The 13,979-nt window shown below is 48.0% G+C and overlaps 1 non-coding gene across 1 annotated transcript; it reads right to left on the bottom strand.

Moving 5' to 3' along the window:
• Positions 1-63: 63 nt before the first annotated feature.
• On the bottom strand, positions 64-217 carry LOC122562375. The gene has a single exon (XR_006315292.1). It is a non-coding gene; the product is annotated as a 5.8S ribosomal RNA (ribosomal RNA).
• Positions 218-13,979: the final 13,762 nt, after the last annotated feature.

Raw genomic sequence — 13,979 nt, 5'->3', positions numbered from 1 at the left:
GGGTCCTCTGCGACACCCCAGCCGCGCTCTCGCCAGCCAAGGCGAGTGCGATTGATTGAAAAACGACCCTCAGACAGGCGTGGCCCCGGGAAGAACCCGGGGCCGCAAAGTGCGTTCAAAGTGTCGATGATCAATGTGTCCTGCAATTCACATTAATTCTCGCAGCTAGCTGCGTTCTTCATCGACGCACGAGCCGAGTGATCCACCGTTAAGAGTTGTCTGAGTTTTGTTTTCGGTCTCTCCCTCGCCAGAGGAAAGCGACCCGGACCGCACATACGCTCCCCACCTTAGCAGCACCCACCTGCCCGCCGGCGGCAGGGCGGCGTGAAGCTGTGGGGAGGACCAGCCTGGTGCGGCCCGCGGAGACACACGTCTACGGGGGGAAAAACAAATACAGGGCGCCCAAGAGGCGACGCGTGCCGGCACGCGCCGCAGCGACGGAGGCAGGATCTCCGCCACCATGTCGCCCGCCTAGTGTCACGAGGCGTGCAGCAGCTTTGCCCTAGGAGAAGCAGAGGCGAAAACGGGACCGGCAGTGGGTTCGGCAGCGTCACCGACGCGTGCACGTGGCGGAGAGTCGGCAAGCGGACTTCTGCGGGGAGTCGGGGGTGCCGCACTGGCCCGAGCTGACGGCCGCCCGGCCCGCCCACCGCCGAGGTGGGCTGGGAGACGCGGTAACGGCTCGTCAGACCCGCCCCCTCCCTCACAACGCAGCTTGCCCGCCAGCCACCGACCACCGATCGGCGCCAGGCGCCCCGACCGAGAGCGCGATCGCTCGTCAACCCTGCTGGCAGTTCGCTGGGGATCAATGCTGCACGGAGCTCGAGAACCGACGGGCGGCAACTCAGGAGTCTTTAAACCGCCGCCAACAGCCCGCAAACGCGCAGAGGCCCTGACGGGAATGTGCGAGTGACGCGCTGAAGGGAATAGGTACCCCGTGGGGTTGAAGGGAGCGTGACTAGATAGCAACGGCGTAAACCCAGCCGATTTGGGAACGAAAGACCCGCGCCTGCATCACCGGCTTCGTTTCCCGTGGCTGGAGAGTACACCGAAGCCCTCCGTCTGACGCGAGCTCCCGACGACGCGGTGCCGCCAAGCAGCAGGACCCGACCTGGTGTGGCTCCCTTCGTCGATCACAGACCGGTCGGCACTGCTGACGAGACGGTGGAACGGGCTTCGCCCCTTGTGACGAAGGGGAATGCGAACCCGCCCGCCCGCGTGCGTTCGGGGTGGGCTCGGCAAACGGAGATTTGCAATCGGAAAGTGTCCTCCTGCCCGCGCAGGTAGGCGCCCAACAGTCGGGGGTGGGTTTGGTGGTGACCACGGCTGCAGCGCCTGCTACCCTGACGAGCTCTCCTGCTGGCCCCGAAACCACCCCCACGAGACGAGGTGAACCGGAAACGGGCATACCCCCAGCCGATAATGATCCTTCCGCAGGTTCACCTACGGAAACCTTGTTACGACTTTTACTTCCTCTAGATAGTCAAGTTTGATCGTCTTCTCGGCGCTCCACCAGGGCCTTGTCCGACACCGGCGGGGCCGATCCGAGGACCTCACTAAACCATCCAATCGGTAGTAGCGACGGGCGGTGTGTACAAAGGGCAGGGACTGAAGAAGGGCTAATGCCCGAAACGTCGATTCTCCTGTTCCCTGGATGCTGCCTGACCTGCTGCGCTTTTCCAGCAACACATTTCCACATCTAATAAATGACAAACATGAGTAAACCGAACTAATCTTTCAAAATTGGTATGAACGAGAACACTCATGTAGAGGAAGAATGCTACATGGAGTTAATGGCCTGAATTTTGTGGTAGTAATGGCAGTGAAACTTTATTCACTATCCGTACTAGTCAGCAAATGACAACAACTTTTTGAAGTTCACACACATGCAATTAAATGCAGTAATCAAGAGGTTTCTTCAATGATCTACGTTTCTTCAGAAGATTTACGTTTTAATAACCCCAGACAGCAATCAAGTAGAAATCATCAAGCTGATGAGAACTTTACTTTCATGCTGAAAAAAACTTCAAGATTTTACACCTTCAAGAATGATGTCTAACTAGATTTTTAAGGTACACAAAGTAGTGTTGTTAAAAGATCTATCTGGCTCTGAAAAACCGTATCTTCAGTTGTGCAATGTTAAACTTCTTCATTCTGTTAAACATTCCGCAAGTTCTTCAGACACTTATTTAAAAAGTTGCTTTAAGGTGTTTCAGCATTTGCCTTAATGCAATAGTATACATGCACCAATCATTTGTTTTTAGATTACTTACAGTGTGGAAACAGGCCCTTCGGCCCAACAAGTCCACACTGACCCGCCGAAGCGAAACCCACCCATACCCCTACATTTACCCCCTACCTAACACTATGGGCAATTTAGCATGGCCAATTCACCTGACCTGCACATTTTTGGACTGTGGGAGGAAACCGGAGCACCCGGAGGAAACCCACGCAGACACGGGGAGAACGTGCAAACTCCACACAGTCAGTCGCCTGAGGCGGGAATTGAACCCGGGTCTCTGGCGCTGTGAGGCAGCAGTGCTAACCACTGTGCCACCGTGCCGCCCACAAATATTGCTTCCTGTAATAGCTAAAATGAAGGATAATCAGATTTTTATTTCCTGAGTTGTTGGCAATGGGAATCTTTTAAAATTGCTTTACCTCCTTAGTAAAATCAGTATCTGTCTGCAGATCCTTGACTTGGCATCAGGTTCAAATTAATATCAGGAAATGGGCAATTCAGACACTTGCAATTGTTAAATTGTTGTGAGGGAGTGCCTTTGAGACAAGTGAAAAGTGTCATTGGTTCACTATTGATGGCAAAATCTGGCCATAATAGATTAATATTTGCAAATCTCATTGATCATGGTTGTGGGTAGAAAGATGTTGCCACCAATTCTCTTTACTTGGCTGGGTCTAATAGTTTGTAATGGTAGATGATCAACTACCGTTGAATCTTAACAAGTAAAAGCCCTTGTCTGATCAAGATGTAGTTTATTGCATGGTAGCAAGTCAGTAGATCATTAGATTGGGTGGAGCTTAATGTAGTCTCTAATATTAAAAGTCTCAGCTCCATTACCTTATACAACAATTGCCTTTATAAGAATTCATTATTTGCAAATATCTTTCTCGACAGTGATTTCTTTCATAGATACAGGTCCATTATTGACAAGAAGAAATAGATAATAAAAGGGTTGCTTGATTTATGCAGTTGAAAAATGGTTCAATGTACAGGTTCTGTAAGTTTTTTGGCAGTCAACTGTAATTTCCATTCAATCTGCTAATTAAAATTGCATGTTTGCTGACTGCAAACATTTGAGAACTTCTTAACAGCAACAAATAAAACAAACTAAAACTTCAACAATGAGAAATCAACCTGAAGTTGGACATGAACATATGAAATTTAATCATAATTTTTTTTATATTTCAAAAATATACTTTATTCATAAATACTTTGATCTATACAACTGGACATGCCATACATATGTAAACATTCCATTTCTCTGCGTATCGAAACAGAGTAATCATTCCTATTTACAGGTTGGTGCGATTACATTCAGCTGAGGCGCCAGCAGAGCCCAAATGACTGCGTGGGCCCCCTGTCCTCCTTAGGCAGGCAGACGTTACACGGTGATCTTTCCCCACCGCGCCTTGGCGGCAGCTGCCCCAAGCTTCAGCGCGTCCCTCAACACGTAGTCCTGGACCTTGGAATGTGCCAGTCTGCAACACTCAGTCGGGGTCAACTCCTTCAGCTGGAAGATCAGCAGGTTTCGGACCGCCCAGAGAGCGTCCTTCACCGAATCGATGATCCTCCAGGCACAGTTGATGTTCGTCTCGGTGTGCGGCCCGGGGAACAGGCCGTAGAGCACGGAGTCCCGCGTCACAGCGCTGCTCGGGACGGACCTCGACAAACATCACTGCATTCCTCTCCAGACTTCCTCTGCATAGGCACATTCCAGAAGGAAGTGTGTGACAGTCTCGTCCCCCCCGCAGTCGCTTCGAGGGCAGCGTGCGGTGCAGCTGAGAGTCCGGGCGTGCATAAAGGATCTCACAGGCAGAGCCCTTCTCACCACCAGCCAAGCCATGTCTTGGTGCTTGTTGGAAAGTTCTGGCGATGAGGCATTCTGCCAAATGGCTTTGACAGTCTGCTCAGGGAACCGCTCAACAGGATCCGCCCTCTCCTTTTCCCGAAGGGTCTCAAGGACACTACATGCTGACCACTTTCTGATGGACTTGTGGTCAAAGGTCTTTTTCTTCATAAATTTCTCCACGAAGGACAGGTGGTACGGAACAGTCCAACTATTCGGAGCATTCCGCGGCAGCGAGGCCAGGCCCATCCTTCGCAACACCGGGGACACTTGGTGTTTGCGTACCGGGGATCCACACACAGCTTGATGCAGCCACACACAAAGGTGGCCATCAGGGTGAGGGTGGCATTGGGCGTGTTTTTTCCCCCATTGCACCGGTCTTTGTACATTGTGTCTCTTCGGACCTGGTCCATCTTTGATCTCCACATGAAGTGGAAGATGGCCTGGGTGACTGCGGCAGCACAGGTTCTGAGGATAGGCTAGACCTGTGCCACATATAACAATACTGAGAGTACCTCACACCTGATGACCAGGTTTTTTCCCGCGATGGAGAGCGACCGTTGCGCCCATCTGTCTAGTTTCTGTCTCACCTTCCTGATCCGCTCCTCCCAGGTCTTGGAGCACACCCTAGCCCCCCTGAACCAAATACCCAGCACCTTCAGGTGGTCGGTCCTGACGGTGAAGGGGATCGAGGATTGGTCGGCCCAGTTCCCGAAGAGCATGGTTTCGCTCTTGTCTCGGTTTACCTTGGCCCCCGAGGCCAGTTTGAACTGGCCACAGATGCACATGAGTCTGTGCATGGACAGCGGATCCGAGCAGAAAACGGCGATGTCATCAATGTACAGAGAGGCCTTAACCTGCAGGCCCCTGCTGCCAGGAATAGTCACCCCTCTCAGGCTCGCATCCTCCCTGATGGACTCGGCAAATGGCTCTTTGCAGCACACAAACAAGGCAGGAGAGAGAGGGCAGCCCTGCCTGACTCCAGATCTGACTGGGAAGCTATCTGATTCCCACCCATTGATTGAGACTGCACTGACCAATGTTGGTGTAGAGCAGTCTGATCCAATTACCGATTCCCTCCCCGAAGCCCATTTTGGAGAGGTATCCTGTCAAAGGCTTTCTCCTGGTCCAGGCTGATCAGGCAGGTGTCCACCCCCCTGTCCTGCAAGTAGGCGATCGTATCCCTGAGGAGTGCGAGACTCCCAGCAATTTTCCTGCCCAGCACAGGTTTGGTCAGGGTGAATCACTGACCCCAGAGCAGACCTGACCCGGTTGGCGATAACCTTTGACAGAATTTTGTAATCCCCAGTCAATAGTGAGATTGGTCTCCAATTTCTGAGTTCCTCCCTCTCCCCCTTCTGCTTGTAGATGAGGGTGATGATGCCTTTCCTCATGGATTCACTCATGGTACCTGCCCGAAGCATACTGACATACACCTCCAGCAGGTCCTGGCCAATCAAGTCCAGGATTTTCCTGCCCGGCAATTTTCCTGCCCGGTACAGCACAGGTTTGGTCAGGGTGAATCACCAACCCCAGAGCAGACCTGACCCGGTTGGCGATTACCTTTGACAGAATTTTGTAATCCGCATTCAACAGTGAGATTGATCTCCAATTTTTGAGTTCCTCCCTCTCCCCCTTCCGCTTGTAGACGAGGGTGATGATGCCTTTCCTCATGGATTCACTCATGGTACCTGCCAGAAGCATACTGACATACACCTCCAGGTGATATCCACCCCCATCGTCTGCAGCAGGATCAGGTTCTGCATACTTTCCTGGAGCTGGGACAGTTTTCCCTGCCTCTCTCTCGCCTCCTGAACACCTTTGAGGATGAAGAACCTCTTGATGTTCCCTTTTACTGTTTCCCACCAGTCCGCTGGAGACTCAAAGAGGAGCTTCACGGTTCTCCAACCTGCGTAATCCCTCTTGAGCTCCTCAATGTTTCCCGGGGTCAACAGCTTAGTGTTCAGTTTCCACGTTCCCTTACCAGCCCGCTGCTCATCCTGTAGGTGACAGTCAGCCAGCAGGAGGCAGTGGTCAGAGAAGAACACCAGCTTGACGTCAGTGGTTCTGACCGAGAGCGTTCGGGACACAAACAGGTAATCTATCCTTGAGCGGATAGACCCGTCTGGCCATGACCAGGTGTATCTATGCTGCGCTCCGTCTGCAGGGGTGCTGAAGACGTCGTGCAGCTTGGCATCTTTGACCGTTTCCATCAGGGCTCTGGACTCTGGACATGACGTCCAGTTTACTGTCCCCCCCACCGGATCGTCCATCTGCATCAATGATACAGTTGAAGTCTCCGGCCAGAATGACCGGCCTGGACGTAGCCAGCAACAGTGGAAGCTGTTGCAGAACGGCCAACCGTTCACTCTTACCCGCTGGGGTGTACACGTTGATTAGTCTCACGGGAGCATTTCTGTAGGTAACATCAGCAACGAGGAAGCACCCGCCCACCACCTCCTTAACCTCGGAGATGGTGAAGTTGCCTCCCCGCAACAGGATACCCAGGCCTGAGGAGCGGTTATCGTTGCCCCCCGACCACACTGACGGCCCATGGGCTTAATCATAAACTGCAGGTAACAGAATGAGTAAGGTTTTGTTTCTCTTGCCTGTGACCAGTGGTTTGCTGCAAGGATTGGTTCTTGGTCCACTGCTTTTTGATATTTGTATAAATGATTTGCATGTGAATATAGGAAGAATAGTTAATAAGTTTGCAGATGACACCAGAATTAATGGTATAGTGGATAATAAAGATTACCTCAAAGTACAACAGAATCTTAATCAGATGAGCTGAGGAGTGGCAGATGGAGTTTAATTTAAATAAACGTGAGGTGTTGGATTTTGGTAAGGCAAATCAGGGGCAGGACTTATACACTTAATGGAAAGGTCCTGGAGAGTGTTGCTAAACAAAGAGACATTGGGGTGTAGGTGTTATAGCTCCTTGAAGTTGGACAGGGTAGTGAAGAAGGCATTTAGTTCACTGGCCTCTTGTTGTTAGTGCATTGAGTATCAGGGTTGGGAGGTCATATTGCAGCTGCACTGGACATTGGTCAGGCCACTTTTGGAATACTGCATTCATTTCTGGTCTCCCTGCTATAGGAAAGATGTTGGTAAACTTGAAAGGGTTCAGATTTGTTTCAGAATGATGTTGCCAGGGTTGGACAGTTTGAGCTACAGGGAGAGGGGGAATAGATTGGGGCTATTTATCCTGGAACACCAGAGGCCTTATGTACGTTTATAAAATCATGACAGGCATGGATAGGGTGAATAGCCAAGGTGACCTTCCCAGGGAGGGAGAGTCCAAAACTAGAGGGCAAAGGTTTAAGGTGAGAGGGGAAAGATATAGAAGGGATCTAAGGGACAATTTTTTTCATGCAGAGGGTGGTGCTTGTGTGGAAGGAGCTGCCGGACGAAGTGATGGAGGCTGGTAGAGTTACAATTAGATTAGATTAGATTACATTACAGCGTGGAAACAGGCCCTTCAGCCCAACAAGTCCACACCAACCCACCGATTTACCCCTTACCTAACACTACGGGCAATTTAGCATGGCCAATTCACCTGACCTGCACATCTTTTGTGACTGTGGGAGGAAACCGGAGCACCCGGAGGAAACCCACGCAGACACGGGGAGAACGTGCAAACTCCACACAGAGAGTCGCCTGAGGTGGGAATTGAACCCGGGTCTCAGGCGCTGTGAGGCAGCAGTGCTAACCACTGTGCCACCGTGCCGCCAATATTTAAAAGAGATCTGGATGGGTACATGTCGGAGAAATTTGCCCAATAGGTTAGAGGTCACAAAACACAGCTCGAAGTGAAATTGACAAACAGTTTATTGCAAGTGATATCACTGGAGGAGTAAACAGACTAGCTGACACAGAACTGACAGCCTGCACAGAGAATGATTTCTCCTCCCAGATCTGGGGATGAGACCAGTTTTATAATTTGGGGATGCTGGTGTTGGACTGGGGTGTACAAAGTTAAAAATCACACAACACCAGGTTATAGTCCAACAGGTTTAATTGGAAGCAGACTAGCTTTCGGAGCGACGCTCCTTCATCAGTGACAGTGGAGGGCTCAATCCTAACACACAGAATTTATAGCAAAAAGTTACAGTGTGATGTAACTGAAATTATACATTGAAAAATTGATTGTCTGTTAAGCCTTTCATCAAATTTTTATTCAATTTCCACCACCAGGAAGATAGGAAAACACCCGGGTGGCCAGTGCCAAACACTGCCCTTCACATCAAGGGACAGTGCTGTGTGATCAAAACAGTGAGGGGGTGGGTAGGGACTAAATCAAAATAGAGTTGGAGGGAGAAATGATGCAGTCCACTCCCTGCGGCGCCCACCTCTCCCTGAACAACTCCAGGGTGTTGGTGGGCACCGCGTGCTCCTTCTCCAAGGACACCCGGGCTCTAACGTAACCGCGGAAGAGGGGGAGGCAGTCGGCCCTAACGACCCCCTCCACGGCCCGCTGCCTGGACCTGTTGATGGCCAGTTTGGCCAGGCCCAGGAGCAGGCCCACGAGGAGGTCTTCAGACCTGCCCTCCTTCCTCCGTACCGGGTGCCCAAAGATCAGGAGCGTGGGACTGAAGTGCAGCCAAAAGCAGAGGAGAAGGTTTTTCAGAAAATCAAAAAGGGAGTGCAAACGCCCACACCCAATATACACGTGGTCCACGGACTCCACAGCGCCACAGAACAAGCAGTTGGGCTGGGAGTCCGTGAACCACCGCAATCTGCGGTTGCAGGGGACTGCTGCGTGCAGCACCCTCCACCCCAGATCCCCGAGAGAAAGGGGGAGGACTCCCGCGTAGAGGGCCCTCCACTGGGGATCCCCACCGCCCGGTGGCAAATGGGCACGCCAAGGCGTGTCCGGACGGTGGGTGAGGGAGAAGAGGTGGACGGTGTGCAGCAGCAGTCTGTACAGGGCTCTCCTGTTCACCTCCCTAAACGAAACAAAGTTAAAATTTCGGAGGCGGCTCAGGTTGTGGGGCACAGGCTCCCGCGGGAAGTACGGGACCTTGGGGGCAATGTGAAATTCCGTCCGGGCTGGGGTGAGTGCGGACGGGATCCCACCACACACCTGGACGTCCTCCAACTGGTGCACTACGTCGGGTCCGAACACCGCCGTTTTAAGGCATCGGATGGCGGTGGCCACGTACCGGACGTCTACCGCTGCCCTGCTCGCTATGTCCTGCGGCAGCGTCCAGCCCAGGCCCCTGGCACCCAGCACGTCCCCGACCTTGGTCACCCTCGCTGCCACGGCCCTCCCCTCCCACAGCCACTCGAACCCGCGAGTATGGTGGTGCGGATTCCTGAGCAACGGCTTCCTGACGACAGCCGCTACTCCAGCCGGAGGGTAGGCGCGACGCGATTCGACCATGTTCCAGACAGTGATCAGGTCCTGGTAAAAGACAGGCAGCGTCTTGAGGGCGACCTCCAAACCGTCACGGTCGACGAACAGGAGCTGCGTGTCGTAGTTGAGGTTACGCACCTGGTGGAAAAAATATTTCGCCAGGGCTCACCACCTAGGAGGAGGCTCGACGTAAAGGTATCGCTGCAAGGTCTGAAGGCGGAACGTCGCGACCTGGGTGCGGACCGCACACCAGCGACTGACCGCCCTCCTCACTTTTTTATTTTTAAAAAATTGCATTGAAAACCATGAGAAACGCAGGGCATTTGACTCAACTGGTTTATCTAGAGTAAATGCTCAATTAGACTTAATGTTTTAGATTAGATTAGATTACTTACAGTGTGGAAACAGGCCCTTCGGCCCAACAAGTCCACACCGCCCCGCCAAAGCGCAACCCACCCATACCCCTACATTTACCCCTTACCTAACACTACGGGCAAATTCCCATGGCCAATTCACCTGACCTGCACATCTTTGGACTGTGGGAGGAAACCGGAGCACCCGGAGGAAACCCACACAGACATGGGGAGAAGGTGCAAACTCCACACAGAGAGTCGCCTGAGGCGGGAAATGAACCCGGGTCTCTGGCGCTGTGAGGCAGCAGTGCTAACCACTGTGCCACCGTGCCGCCAATATTTAAAAGAGATCTGGATGGGTACATGTCGGAGAAATTTGCCCATTAGGTTAGAGGTCACAAAACACAGCTCGAAGTGAAATTGACAAACAGTTTATTGCAAGTGATATCACTGGAGGAGTAAACAGACTAGCTGACACAGAACTGACAGCCTGCACAGAGAATGATTTCTCCTCCCAGATCTGGGGATGAGACCAGTTTTATAATTTGGGGATGCTGGTGTTGGACTGGGGTGTACAAAGTTAAAAATCACACAACACCAGGTTATAGTCCAACAGGTTTAATTGGAAGCAGACTAGCTTTCGGAGCAACGCTCCTTCATCAGTGACAGTGGAGGGCTCAATCCTAACACACAGAATTTATAGCAAAAAGTTACAGTGTGATGTAACTGAAATTATACATTGAAAAATTGATTGTCTGTTAAACCTTTCATCTGTTAGAATACAGTGATAGTTTCACTTCTTTCATGTGTAAATCACAAAACATTTTTTTAAAAAGTTGCATTCTCGGGTTAGCTGTTAACAATGGTGATAGCTAGACAATATGTTGAAGGTGTTGGTCCCCTTTGTTCTCTGTCTATGCCATGATGTTTAGATTGATTCTAATTTAATTAGAATGAAAGAAGTGAAACTATCACTGTATTCTAACAGATGAAAGGCTTAACAGACAATTAATTTTTCAATGTATAATTTCAGTTACATCACACTGTAAATTTTTGCTATAAATTCTGTGTTAGGATTGAGCCCTTCACTGTCACTGATGAAGGAGCGTCGCTCCGAAAGCTAATGTGCTTCCAATTAAACCTGTTGGACTATAGCCTGGTATTGTGTGATTTTTAACCAGTTTTATAGTAATACTGCACAATGACACTGATTAAGAGATGGGAAAATACAATGTTTCTGAAAATTGAGTAATTTAGTTGCAAGGGTCCTAATTGGAAAACAGTTTATCAGATGAATGTCCTGTTCCTTCACACAATGCAACATCCTGACAGCATCATGGTTCCATTCATCTTCCCAGGTAGGTGTTAAAGTCTTTTCTGGAGGGGTGAGGTGCTTCCATTGTCCTGTGGTGCCTATCTGTCTGTCCCACTCTTTGTGTGGCTTTGCTGCTGCTGGGTTGTGAGCCTCTGTCATGTCCCTGGGAGTTTGAAAGTGTATTCTATTGTCTGCGTATTATCTGCCCCAGTTCGTGAGCTGCTCGGGAATTCTGGGTGTCCTGGTACAATTTGGCCAATTTGCTTTTGTGGGCCTATCATGGGTTAGCAAATCTTTTCCCACAGAACATGAATAGGACAGACTTAGAGGGATGTGGGCCGGGTACTGACAAATGGGACGAGATTAATTTAGGATATCTGGTCAGCAAGGACGAGTTGGACTGAAGGGTCTGTTTCTGTGCTGTACAACTCCATGACTCTATGGCAGCTTTTACAATTAAAGTTGTGCACAGTTGTCCAGAGACATCTCATAGGTTGTCAGCCGCAGTTTCTGGTTTTCGAATATCTATATGATCTGGCACCCTCTACAGGGAATCTATGGTATCTGTAATTAGAACAAGCAGTGGGGAAGCTTTTTCATTGAAATATACAGGTTACAAAGCAGAAAGTTTAAAAAAAAACAGGAAATATAAGAAACAGGAAATAAAAGCTATAATTAAATTTTGTATAGAATAAATAAAAATAGAACATGCACGCAATATTATTGGAGAAACATAAAAGTGGAAAACAAAAAAATATTATTTCAATTATTTTGATCTAAAAAGCTCTGTAGCATTTTTTTTCTGAGGGAATGAGATTTGTAAAGTTACCTTTTTTTTTAACCAGATCCAGAGACTTGGTTCTTGATTAGTAGTTCATAATACACAATTGAAAGCTAGGCTTCTGATTGTCCATGCCTAACTTTTCTATCTGACTTTTGACAAATAATAGTGGATAATTAGCCACAGTCAATAAACTGCAGTGATCTCTGTATAAAGTCTATTCACAAAGACTATGCCTGTACCTGCTGTGGTGTAGCAGAATATTACTGACAACAACATTCAAATTTCCACAGTGGACAATGCATACATGTTTGCTAGATGCTGTTGACCATTCTACTCTGAAGTGTCTACTGATGATAGTGCAGAAAAAATCAAGCTTTAATTTTTAGTTAATAACTTTTTCCTAGCAAGGTAGCTCAATATAATTCTATATACACTGATACATATCTATGAGACAGTACCAAGTACTATTATTTATGATAAACATTTGCTCAGCTGTGATTGTTAACTTTGCAGGAATGTTACAAGTGAGATTTATAATCAAATGACTAAATGAAATTGTGACTATATTGACATATGATTTTTTTTATGTGTAACTAAAAGAAGTGGGATTTTAAAGCCAAAATGAAGGTTGTTTGATATCTTGCATAGCCAAGAGCTACAGATATTTACTGATGTGTGAAGAATGATGTGGTATTAGCAGGCCAATATTACCTAAGAAGATTAGTTTGAGGGATCACCATTTCAGAAGAAAAATAGTGAGAAAAGGTAAACATCTGTTAAGACAAAAATCATATATTTCTTATTTAAAACCACGTGTTTTATACTAATGTTAAAATTAATGACCAGAAAGATCCCAGGTTTGATGCTCTATCTGTGTTACCCGTTAATATCCATAGCGACAGTGTTGAGAGTCTTATAGCTGGCTTATTGGTTTAGGAAATGAAAGTTCAGTTAGGGATATGACTTCAATTTGAGACCAGCTATTATCCCTCCCACTTGGTCAAACTGCTTCCTGACCAGAATCACACATTAACAGTGACATCTTAGAAAAGCAGTGGTGGCAGCAGGACATCAATACCACAGGGAGAGGAGAAGAAAAGAGAAAATTGACACAAAAAATAACAAAAGACTCAAAGAAAAATGCAGAAACCATAAATGGAAAATAACGGTCTATGGAAATAAGTTACACGCTGATTTGAAGAGCTAAGAAACTTTTTAGAAGGACATAAGGAAAGAATACAATACTGTACTAAATCATTGTGCAATAGAATGATCAGAAATGGATCTTCTATGAATTAGCACAGTCAGTCACTGGAGAAACCAATTGCTGAGTTAGCCTGTGCCAATATAACTGATGAATCCCTTCATTAAGGGGATTGTGTCTGGTAGGGAAAAAGGACCAAACCTCCAGAAAATAACATATAACTGAGGGATAACATTAAAATGAAACTAAATCCAGAGGTATGATGCAAGTTTTACATATGATGATCCTGGTGTGCTCTAGTGGGGCAGTGCTGACATTAGGTCGAATGAACTTTTTTGAGAAGAATTAAAAATAGGGACAAAATGGCTGACAATTAGTATCAACTTAGTTTATGTTAATTCAGTGACAGTCACCAACATAATTACAAAACATGGACATTTTACAGTTATCAAATAAACGGATGTAAACAAAACATTTTCACAAAAAAAATTCACATTGATTTCTTTGACGTAATGGATTAAGTATATTTAATCCCCATATCCGAGACTTTAGCAATGGCCTTTAGCAATGCTTTCAAGTTGCCTTGTGATGTATTTCAATTCATTTTCATTTTATTCAGCAGCCCTGGTGCAGAGGGGCTGGCACAAGTGGAATGAAACTGCACATCAGATTTCTGTCCCTTGCGAGTCTGTATTTGTGTGAGGACCCAGACCTATTCCAATGCTAAATCGACTGGTGATTTGGAGGAGCCGGTGTTGGACTGGGGTGGACAAAATTAAAAATCACACAACATCAGGTTATAGTCCAACATGTTTATTTGGAAGCACTAGGAAGCTCATAATCAACCATTGATGAAGAAGCAGCGCTTGGAAAGCT

This window comes from Chiloscyllium plagiosum, chromosome 24 (assembly GCF_004010195.1).
Source record: "Chiloscyllium plagiosum isolate BGI_BamShark_2017 chromosome 24, ASM401019v2, whole genome shotgun sequence".
Lineage (NCBI taxonomy): Eukaryota > Metazoa > Chordata > Chondrichthyes > Orectolobiformes > Hemiscylliidae > Chiloscyllium > Chiloscyllium plagiosum.
This window is presented reverse-complemented; position numbering and strand designations above follow the sequence as displayed.